The sequence below is a fragment of the Apodemus sylvaticus genome, chromosome X (genome assembly GCF_947179515.1).
Source record: "Apodemus sylvaticus chromosome X, mApoSyl1.1, whole genome shotgun sequence".
NCBI classification, from domain to species: Eukaryota; Metazoa; Chordata; class Mammalia; order Rodentia; family Muridae; genus Apodemus; species Apodemus sylvaticus.
The window spans coordinates 115,312,844-115,325,546 of record NC_067495.1 but is presented as its reverse complement, the minus strand read 5'-3'; the positions used below and the strand labels follow the sequence as shown (position 1 = coordinate 115,325,546).

The 12,703-nt window shown below is 39.5% G+C and overlaps 1 pseudogene; it reads right to left on the bottom strand.

Moving 5' to 3' along the window:
- LOC127674650 (protein CDV3 homolog) overlaps positions 1-736 on the bottom strand; it is a 59,480-nt pseudogene extending 58,744 nt beyond the window's left edge.
- Between the last annotated feature and the right edge of the window lie 11,967 nt (positions 737-12,703).

The window sequence follows — 12,703 nt, the reverse complement described above, 5'->3', positions numbered from 1 at the left end:
GATCTTGGGCAGCAGTTCTGACCATGGACTTCACATTTGACACCTCTGGCCACAGTGATCGTAGACATCTCCAGGTTCTTCAGAAACAACACTGACAATGGATCTCAAAGTGGTTACAAATGGTACAATGGATGAGTAAAATGAATATATTTATCTTAGCAAATACAACAATTGATATCACAATTGGCCCAAAGTGTCAGTAGGGATCACTAAAATTCTGGTTGTCTGTAGCATCATGGATCTTGGATATACTGTGGTGTCTATTGCCAGAAAGTATTAGAACATCATGACTGTTTCAGAGGGCAGGGAAGACCATGAACAGAAATCACATCTATAGTGTCAAGATGGATCTTTGACTTCAAAATTATTCCATCTATGAGTATACTTCTCATAAAGAACATTCTCACATGTGACAGAATCATGCATCACTGAATCAGTATAGATTCCAATGACAGTTGGAATCACTCATATTTTTTGGTTCCAAGTGGGAGGAACATTCACTGATAACATTGCTACTTGTGGCATAAAGAGTTTAAACATAAAATGGTGTCTCTTCCCATGATTCATATTAATGAACTTATGGTTCACAGCAGGGGCTACATACATGAACCTGGGACATCAATAGAGTTTCCTGTGTCAGGTAGAATATCAGATATCAATGTGATCTCCATTTTCACCTCAGAAAACGTACCTCAGTATGATATCCAGTGTCAATATGAATCTTAAAATTCAGCATGTCCTCGAGCTGCAGCACAGATCATAGCCATGACCAGGGTCTCCTACAGCAATAGAAAGTGGTATCCATCATGATAACTGGTCAAGCCATAAAGCACTCATATAAACAGCTTCAGGCTTCAGGAACGATCACAGGCTTCAAAAGTGTCTACATTAGCAGCACACAACACTTACCTCATTATGACCTTAGGCAGCAGTACTGACCATGGACTTTACAATAGACTCTGCTGGCTAAAGTATCACAGACTGCACAGAACTCTTCAAAGACAACACTATCTAGCAATCACAACATGGTTAACAGTTGCACTAGGAGATAAGCGATGCTGATACATTTAATATTTGATGTCTCTGATGTCATTAACTGGTCCAAAGTGTCAGTAGAGATCATTCAGGACCTGGTTACCTGTGGTAGCTTGGATTTAGGATATACCATCTTGCTTGTTGGCATGAAGTATCAGGGACATCATGATACTTAAGAGGGCAGAAATGACCATGTACAGAAACCTCTTCTCTAGTATCAGGATGTATCCTTGACATAAAAAATTGTTGCATATGACTACAGACTTCTCATTAATGACAAGTTCTCATTGAACTGAAAAATGGATAACCGATATCAGTATAGATTCCACTGACAGTAGGAGACACTCATATTTATGTTGCCACATAAGGAGGCAGGGATCACTGAAATTATCTGGGACATCAACAGAGTTTCTTGTGGCAGGTAGGAGCTCAGATATCAATGTGATCTCCAGTGTCAACTCATAAAACATACTTCAATATTATGTCCAGTGTCAGTATGGACCTTAAAATTCAGCATGACCTCGAGCAGCAGCACAGATCATAGCCATGACCAGGGTATCCTACAGCAACAGAAACAATGGAATACATCATGTTTCAGGATGCTGGAGGCCTGAAGTATTATGGACAAACAAGTGTATCTGTTGTCATTATGTGACCTCAATATAACAAAGAATACGATACTCAACATTATATGAGGGAACAGTATGATCTAAAACTTCACCTTATGTTCTGATGGCCTCAGGGATCTTGGAAATTAACAGTCTTATCAAAACATAATGGATTATGGGTTTAAACATGGCCACTAGAGATAGCATGAATAATGGAGATCATCAGAGTTTCTGCAGGCACTTTGAATTGTTGACATTTACATAGTCTGCAGTGGTATCAAGGATCACTAACCACAAGGTGGCTAATGACAGCATGTAACTTGGGTGATATCATAGAGTCTATTACCACTTATATATCAATGACATTAGCATAGATTAAAGGGGCAGAAATTTTTGGTTATAAACCTCTTCTCTTGTGACAGGATTCATCCTTGACAGAACAGTTTAGAGGTACATGACATGGTTGATAGCAGGCATGAAATGCATGCATTAGGAGCATCAACAGAATTTCCTGTAGAAGATAGAATCTCAGACATCAATCTGACCTACTATGTCAGCTCAGAACACTGAACTCAACATGGACTCCAGCATCACCATGGACTTTGTAATTCACCAGATTCTCAAGCAGTAACAGAGATCATGGCCATCACCAGGTTCTCCATCAGGAATAGGAACAATGGAGTCCACCATGATTGCCTGGTACAGCATACAGCACTGATATAAACATACCCTCAGGTTGCAATTAGGATCCCAGGCATCAAAATCATCTCCAGTGCAAACAGCACTTACCTCATTATGAACTTAGGCAGCAACACTTACCATGGACCTCACAATACATTATTTTGGCTGATTTATCACAGATATCATGGAGCTTTTCAATGACCACACAGACTATGGCTGCCAAAATGGTTGACAGTGAGAGCATGGATCCGTAATGTCAATTTATTTCCCTTCTTAGTTGGGAACACAGATATCATCAATTTGGTCCAACCTGGGAGTAGGAATGACTCCAGATCAGTTTGTCTATGGCAGCAGGGATCTGTGATATATCATTCCCAGGAAGTACAAGGGACATCAAAATACTTTCAGAGGGTTTCATGTAGTGAAACCTCTTTTTTACTTGCCAGATGCATCATTACATCAAATTGCTCATGAGTAACAAGACACTTCTGAGATTTTTCTGCACAAGCATATATAACAGAGATCAGTCATGATTCCATTTGAAATTAATGAAAGTCATATTAGTTTGGGCACAAGAGTCAGCAGGTATCACTGTCATATTGTCTGCTAGATGCTTAAAGTAACATGGACATGTATGACACACACTCACAAACACAAACACACCCACACACCCCACCCCCACATTATATATATATATATATATATATATATATACTCAACATAGCATAAGTCACAACATGTAACTCAATATGACCCAAGACAGCATTATTGACTGAAGTTCACTCTAGATTCTGATGGTCTTGGGGATTCTTAATATTCACAATATTTCCAGGAGTAGTAACACTGACTATGGATTTTAACTTGGCTACTAGAGGCAGGATGTATGATTCACATTATCCAAGTTTCTACAGTCCACTTACACTAGTAACTTCAACATGGTTCCCAGTGGCAGCTGGGATCGCTGCCAATAAGGTTGCCATTGTCAACGATGATTTCTGACAATACCATGGTGTCTGTTGCCAGGTATATATTAGTAACATCAGCATTGATTCAGAGGGCAGAAGAAATTATGATCATAAAACTCTTTTCCAGTGAAAGGATGGATCATTGACATCTCTTCCACTTCTGCTGGCAGTAAGGATATTGTATATTTCATGGATGATAGCAGGTGCTACATGAATGCATCAGGGACACTAACACATCATCAATCTGATATCTAGTGCCACATAAGAACATTTACCTCTATATGTCCTCAAGTGTCAGTATGGACCTCGGAATTCAGCATGTTCTCTAGAAGAAGCATATCGTAGACATCATATCATAGATGATATAGACACAGATAATAGACATCACCAGGGTTCTCATCAGCAATAGGAATGATGGACTCCATCATGATTTTGGGACTCCATCCTGATTTTGCAACATACAGAACTAACCTCTACATAGCTTTAGGTTGCAGATATGATCAAAGGCACCAAACATATCTCCAGTAGCAGCACACAGCACTTATTTCATTATGTCCTTAGGCACCAGTACTGACAATGAACTTAACAACATGCTATTCCATTTAAGTCCTCACAGATTTCACAGCCTCCTCAAAGACACTGACTGTGGATCTCAACATGGTTACCAGTAGAAGCACAGATGAGGGGCATCAATAAATTTACCTTAACAGATGGGATCACTGATATCATCAATTTGTTTCAAATTGTTCTAAATCAGTATCATCAAGTTTTAGTAGGAATCACTCACTACCTGGTTGCCTATGGAAGTAGGAATCTGAAATACACCATGAGATCTTTTGCCAGAGATATCAAGAGATTTTCAGAGAGCAAGTACAACATTGTAAAGAAACTTCTCTAATGGCAGTTTGTTTCATGATATCAAAATGATTACAGTGTGCAGGATACTTAACAAAAATTTGACAGAAGCATTGATAATAGGCATCAATAATGATTCGATTGGCATTTTGAGACAGTGATACTAATGTGGTCCCATGAGGCATCAGGGATCACTGACATGGCTGCTGGAGGCCTAAAGTATATATGACACACAACAGTGTCCAGCATTGCTCCACTATATGTGACCTCAACATAATATATCTCAGAACACTTAACTGCATATGATCGTAGGCAGAAGAGTTGATCTAAAACTTCACATAAGACTCTGATAGCCTCAGGGATCCTTGACATTAACAATGTCACAAGAAACTTCATGGACTTTGGGCTTAAGCATGGCTACTAGAAGCAGCATGGATGATTGACATCATCATTTTTTCTGCAGGCATTTGATAATATTGATACTACAACACCGACAACCAGGTTGCCAATGAGAGCATGGACTTTGGGTAATGCCTTGGGGCATGTTGCTAGGTATATATCAATGACATTAACATCAATTTACAGGGCACAATAAGTTACAGTCATAATTGTCTTATTTAGTGTCAGGATAGATCACTGACATTGCCAGGAGTCAAACTGACTTTACTTTTTGCTTAGAGCTTATTAAAGATAGGCTTGGGTTTTGACTTTTCCTCAGCTATAGACCTTGGAGAAATCAAGTGGTCACTGTGCCTTCCCAGAAGAAGAAAACATCTTGCAGCTGCCAGAGATTCACCTTGGCTGATTGCCCAGACTATATGCAGAATCCCACTTGCTCACTTCTGAGCAAGTGCCTGTATAAGTGCCTGTATAATTTCCCTGAGAAAATACAGTTTACGAGGTCTTGAGCAGTTAATTTGTCTTGACCTCGTACTTCGCGTCTCCTGTCTCTGCTTTCTCTGCCCTTCTCTCCTAGGGTCCCCTGTTGAAAACCCCGGGCAATTGGCGCCTGATGTGGGGCTCCTTCCAGAGTAAGGATCACAGAGAAAGTCGTCTTAAAGGAGCGGCCGCTCATCATCTGGAACTATCAGCTCATCATTTGGAACCCCCATAAGTGCTAATCTGTGCGAGATCTAGGATATTTGGTGACTACAGAAACTCTTGTCTGTGGGAGATCTAGGATATTTGGTCACCACAGAAACTCTTGTCTGTGGAAGATCTTGGATATTTGGTCACCACAGAAACACTTGACTGTGGGAGATCTGGGATAAATTGGTCACCACAGAGCTGCTTATTTGTGGGAGATCTAGGATAGTTGGTCACCACAGAAACACCCATCTGTAGGAGATCTGGGGTAATCCACGCGACATATTATGGGACCGGTATTAGTTAAACATGAAGCTTTTCTTAATGATCTCAATGACCTCAAGACATGAAGAATAAGGGTTAAAAAATAAGATCTTCCACTTGGAGTGAAATTTAGTACAAGGAGATAAGAATGGATCAATTTGCATTCTTCTGCATGCTGACCTCCAATTGAACCAGCACCATTTGTTGAAAAGGCTATCTTTTTTCCACTGGATGTTTTCGGCTCCTTTGTCGAATATCAAGTGACCATAGGTGTGGGGATTCATTTCTGAATCTTCAATTCCATTCCATTGGTCCACTTTTCTGTCACTGTGCAAATACCATCCAGTTTTTTTTATAAATATTTTTATTTTCTATATTCTTTGTTTACATTCCAAATGATTTCCCCTTTCCCGGATCCCCCCTCCCCATATGTCCCATAAACCTTCTTCTCTCCATCCATTCTCCAATGACCTCCCTCCTTTTTTTCTCTGTCTTTATATTTTCCTCCAATGCTAGATCAATCCTTTCCAGGATCAGGACCTTCTCCATACTTCATGGGAGTCATTTGTTATGTGATTTGTGCCTTGGGTATTCAGGGCTTCTGGGCTAATTAATATCCACTTATCAGAGATTGCATTCCATGTGTATTATTTTGTGACTGGGTTACCTCACTTAGGATGATATTTTCCAGATCAAACCATTTTCCTAGAAATTTGTGAATTCATTGTTTCTAATTGCTGAGTAGTATTCCATTGTGTAAATATACCACATTTTCTGTATCCATTCCTCCTTTGAGGGGCATCTGGGTACTTTCCAGCTTCTGGCTATTATAAGTAAGGCTGCTATGAACATAATGGATCATGTGTATTTATTGCATGCCGGGGAATCCTTTGTGTATATGCCCAGGAAAGGTATAGCAGGGTCCTCTGGAAGTGTCATGCCAGTTTTCTGAGGAACCGCCAGACTGATTTCCAAAGTGGTTGTACCATCTTACAGCCCCACCAGCAGTGGAGGAGTGTTCCTCTTTCTCCACATCCTCCCCAACACCTGCTGTCTCCTGAGGTGAAATCTCAGGGTTGTTTTGATTTGCATTTCCCTAATGACTAATGATGTTAAGCACTTCTTAAGGTGCCTCTCAGCCATCTGAATTTCTTCAGGTGAAAATTTTTGTTTAGATCTGTACCCCATCTTTTAATAGGGTTATTTGGTTCTAACTGGGATCTAACTTCTTGAGTTCTTTGTATATATTGGATATTAGCCCTCTATCAGATGTAGGGTTGGTGAATATCCTTTCCCAATTTGATGGTTGCCGTTTTGTTCTTTGAACAGTGTCCTTTGCCTTACAGAAACTTTGTAATTTTATGAGGTCCCATTTGTCAATTCTTGATCTTAGAGCATAAACTATTGGTCATCTGTTCAGGATCTTTTCCCCCTTGCCCATGTCCTCTAGGGTCTTACCCAGTTTCTTTTCTATTAGTTTCAGTGTGTAAAATAAAGGACCCATTATTTTAAATTGATTGATAGGATTCATTAGATAGCATATTGACTCTGTGACATTCAAAACCATACAAGTATATTATCAACAACTCTATCTCACAGAGTCCTGGCTAAGCCATGCATTGACATTGTCACCACGGGGGATGCATAGCAAATCAGAACTATGCACACTGGTTCAGCACAGCGTGAACTCAGTGTGGGCACCTGCAAGGGGTGTAGAGCAAAGCATTGCAGGGGGAGGTCCCAATTGTCCGCTTCTGAATCCCCAGTGAAGAACACCCAATCTGCATTGGGGTTGGTGTCGGTCCTTGGACTACTCTATGTTATGTGGGGATCTCCCACAAAGATAGGCTCTGCCCCTCCTCTCCAAAAGACACCAAGAGCTGCCTAAGGTTTGAGAAGAACAATCCTCTGTTCCTCTTGAGAGGGGTCAGTTTCGTGATTCCACCCTTTTTTGGTTAATGCCCACTCGTGCATCAACGACATGTATAGATGTACTCTTTCTCGCCAGCCTCACAAAAACTAAATAAATAGGGAGGAGATGCCAGGAGCAAAACTGACTTTACTTTTTGTTTAGGGTTTATTGAAGATAGGTTTGTGTTTTGACTTTTCCTCAGCTACAGACCTTGGAGAAATCGAGGGGTCACTGTGACCTCCCAGAAGAAGAAAACATCTTGCAGCTGCCAGAGATTCACCTTGGCTGATTGCCCAGATTATGTGCAGAGTCTCACTTGCTCACTTCTTCCCTTGCCTGTATAAGTTCCCTGAGAAAATACAGTTTATGGGGTTTTGAGCAGTTAATTTGTCTTGACCTCATTCTACAGGTCTCCTTCTCTGTTTCTCTGTTCTTCTCTTCTAGGGTCCACTGTTGAAAAACCCTCGGGCTGGGGCATGACATCACTATCACTTCAGGTGGCATTAAGGATCTTGCACATTATTTATAGTCAACATCAGCGACTATATTCATGTATCAGTGACACCAACAGAATTTCTAGTAGGAGAATCTCAGACATCAATCTGATCTCTGTTGTTGAGTACACTTATCTCAATATGAGCAAGCACTTCATTATGGAGCTTTGAATTCATCAGGTTATCAAGAGAAACAACACAGATCAGAGTCATCACCAGGGTCTCTACTAGCGATTGGAATAATTGTCTCCATTGTGATTGCTGGTCATAGCTGAAGCACTGACATCAAAATGGCTTCATATTTCCACTAGAATAACAGTCATCAATATATATTGCATGTTTGATACTGGGGCGGCTAAACGCATGTATGAGGAACATCATCTGATTTTTCCTCTAGTTTTCCAGATATTAATCTGATCTCCAATAGCATCTAAGAATACTTATCTCAAAATTAACTTGGACATCAGTGTAGACCTTGAGGTTTATCGTGTTCTCAAGCAGTAACACAGATCATAGCCATCACCATGGTTTCCATTAGCAATAGGAATAATGGACTTCATCATAATTGCTGGATTATGCATAATTATGGATAATTGCATAAAAGCATAAATCACTGTTATCAACATAGCTTCTTGTTACAGGTAGGATCCGCCAGAGAGAGCCCGGAACTCTGTGGGCCATAGGCAATTGACCCTGGCGAGTGGCTAGAGGCAGAGTGCTAGCGCCTCAAAGTTACTTGGCATTGCTCCAGCTTGGAGGGACCCCGGAACTCTGCAGGCCATGAGCCGGTAGACCCGGCAGCAGCAAAGTGCTCAACTTTTTCTCTTAAAGGGCCAATAACCTCCAGTTTGGGAAAACTCTGGTTTAACTCATAAGATTCGTGTAATCGCTTTATTCTTGTTTTTAATTAGGACTTAATGGTATAAGGTTCTACATATCTTGACTATAGAGTTATAAATTAATTGGCTATGATTTAAAAGGTATAGTATTATTAAGAAAAGGTTAGTTTAAAACTGGCGATTCAGTGTCAGAGCCATTTTAACTAGCTACACGTGACATGACACAACCCAGGAAAGACAGGCTTCTAAGATGCTTCTAAATTGGCATGGTGTTTCATGTGAATCTTGGCCTGGAGATTGGACTTATAAGAAATATGATTTAAAATAATTTCTCTTTAATAAGTTACACTGTCAAACACTTGAACATAAGAACAGGCAGACAAACCTTGTGCTGTAAAAATGATGCATTCGTCATTGATTTTAAAGAAAATAGATTGTTAAAAATTGGGATTTGCTTCCAAAATTTTCTTGCAGTTGTGCTCTAATATTGCAAGAAAAAAATTGAGTTACAATAAAAATTGCCAGTGTGTCATTGGCTGCAGTTTTAAGTTTACAGCCTGATTAAAGGCTCATGATTCTTAACATATTTTGTAATTAAGATAATTTTAAGTATGATACAGCTGTGGCCATTATAGGCCCATTGCCACTTTTCCACAAGTTTATAGGCTACAATGGTAGGAGCAAAATTTAACCCTCCACGATTAAAAAGGAGATCTCAGTAGAAATTTATTTTATATCAAACAGGCTTCTTTAACTACTAAGAAACAAGTAGGATATTTCCGGGAATCCTGGAATAATGTCCTTGCTGGACTGGACAGGCAGGTTTGGGTCTGGACTTAAATAAAAAGCTCAGATTAGAAGATGGTTAAGTTTGAGGAACCACAGAGAATGTCCTTGCCAAGGACTCAAGGTGGGTCTGCCCAAGGCTTGATGCTGCCTCAGTGGAAGCTTGTGAAAAACTATTTTTGCCTTACAGGCTTCAACTAGGGAATGTTTGGCTAAAAGGACATTCCTTACATTCTTATCTGGGTGTGGTTTAAAATGCAGTTCAAAACATTGAAAAGTCAATAAGACTATATAGAAGTTATAAAGGCATTAACACTTGGCCTGTCTACCCCATAGGGTGTTTTTTGCTTTACATTCTGACAATTATAAAAGCATTTGCTTCTAACTTTAAAGAAGCAATAAAACAATTTCATTAGAAGGTTTTTTTTTTCCTTTAAGGAATGGCGAGTAGCCTTACCTTAAGTGAGAAAAGGTATTTTGTCTTTATCTCAATACAAAAAGCTAGGGTCTTAAATTCTTCAGTGTATAATGTTCATGAAATGTTTGTTACAGGCCTTTTCTCCTAACTATGGACTTTTAGAATTTTTACATAAATGATTTTTAAAGGTTGTTAGGATATATTAATTGGCTTTATCTTATATTAACTTCATCTTAAGCTTGCCCGTGGAAGACCTAAACCTCTGTTTCCAAGGTAAAAGATGTTTGTTCCTTGTTTCAAACAACAATCAAATTGGTTATTACAAAACATTGATGGTTGATTTATTTCATGGCAAGCCTTTTTTAGGCAAAATTAATAACTGTTATCTAAAAGATAAATTGTTAAAAATATGCCTCTATACATATTTTATATTGTTATAGATTTATACATGCATCCTATAAAAATGCATCTACTATGCGAGTGAAGCTCATATAATTAGATCACATGTTTATTGTTTTGAGTATCCCCTTGCTTCAGCATAGATAATTGAATTGGGTGCTATAGCTGTTCTTCTTAAAATGTTAAAAATCAAACCTTTTATTTATATATTAATAATGTATATGTATATGTATGTGTATGTGTATATGTATATGTATATATATATCAAAAGCTCATGGCTTACAATTGGTTGAAATTATTTCTTTTTTAATGCTACTAATTCTTAACTTTTATAATACAAATGCAATTCAAAAACATTAATCAAAATATACATATGACCATTGACAGCTTTTCAAGCTTTCTAGTTATAACTATTTTTACAAATGTTATTTTTTATACTGAATGTTCCAAATCAGATTAAGACAAATATTATAACTGATTATTATAGTCAGTCATTTGAAATGTTATATTAATAATTTAATATTAGTCATATTACTGAGATCCCTCATAATTTGCAGAGGCAAGATATTATGGAACAGGCCTATAGAACTTTACAACAATACTTTTATAATAAAAGAAGGGAGAATCACATCTCTATATACCAAAAAAATTTAAAAATTTTAAGGCCAGGGAACTCTAAGTGTAGAGAAGAGGCATGTTTGTGCTCTTCCTACAGGATGCTGAAGGAACATGCTAGCTGCCAGAGTATGCTGATGCTGAGACTTCTCCCTGGCTCTCCACCTTGCTCCCCAGCCTTTTGAGGCTCCTCCTGGGTCTTTTGTTGCTTTTGTCATTTGCCCCCTGGGCTTTTAGCAGATTAACCAGTTTTGTTAAATCACAGATCGATTCTGCCTTGACAGACGTGGAGGTAGCAAGCATCAGCCTTCAGTTCTCCACTGTTGCTTCAGGCACAGAGCTTTCTTGGTTCTGTAAGCTGTAGAAATGTCAATGCCAGGGAGGGTGACCTCTGGCTACTTATAGTGGCTGAGAGCCTTAAGCTGTGGAGTAGCCAATGACAGGAAATATTGTGGTGCCAAGAGCCAGATGCACACTGCCTATTGGCTGCAGTGTGACTCCGTGATGGGATTATTGTGAGTCCACTGCCTGAATGCCCGTCACACACCACCAAGGGCCTGATTAAGCCATTGGAGTGGGTTGTGATGCCAGGAGTGGGTACAACTTACATAGCCTAAGGCAGAGGCCCTGCCCTACTAGGATCTAAAAAGGCCTAGTTACCGCGGTGCTGGACCTGGGGGCAAAACAACATAGCCTAAAACAGGTTCTCCACCGACCCTCTTTCCATAGCCACCCCCCAACTTAAGAAAGAAAAAAAGGAGGACATGTGGGAAGCTGACCTGAGCTATTCATATTTAATGCTTACTCATGGCCCTAAGGTGGTGGCTGCTAAAATGTGAGAACAATTAACTAGAGCCTTCCCCATGAGCTATCGGTGTGAGAAGATTCCAGAGAATACCACAAGATGTTCCTGCCCTATCCGCGGAATGTTCCTGCTGGCGTTAACTCCGGGTGTCCCCATCAGATGTCCTCCTTGCTTCCTGCTTCAATTGCTAGAGGTGTCTCTACCCTTCCCTCCTTTGCACTTGTATGAAGGTCAATTCCTTCTCTGTAAGCCTTAAAACCCACTTACCTCCCCAATATTAAATGAGGCTTTGACAAAACCCAGACTGACTCTGACTTTGTTAGCATGCTTGGCCTCCCTTTCTCTATTCCCCCCATTTTTGACCCTCAGGTAGTGCCTCTTCGAGACCCTGGAATAACTGGACCTGCTGGAAGGGTCAAAATATTATGGTGTCTTATATATCTCAGGGTGGGATTCAAACTCACTATGGAGCTGAATGCGACCTTGAATATTTATACATATATACATATACACATACACATACACATACACATACACATACACATACACATACACATACACATACACATACACATACACATACCCATACCCATACCCATACCCATACACATACACTATCTAACACTAACTTCATTAACAATTAAGAGTGCAGAAGATATTATGGTCATGCCCATCTTCCCCAGTGGTACGATAGATTTTTGGCATCTCTGTTTTTTTGTTAATAAGGATCATATATATTACATGGATGATTATGGGCACAAGATGAATGTATTAGAATCATCAATAGAGTTTCCTGTGGAGGGTTTGTTCTCAGACATCAATTAGATTTCAAGTACTCGCACAGAACATGTACCTCAATATAACCTTGGGCATCAGTATGGACTGTCAAATTCACCAGATTCTCAAGTAGCAACATAGAATACAGCCATGAATTGAATCTT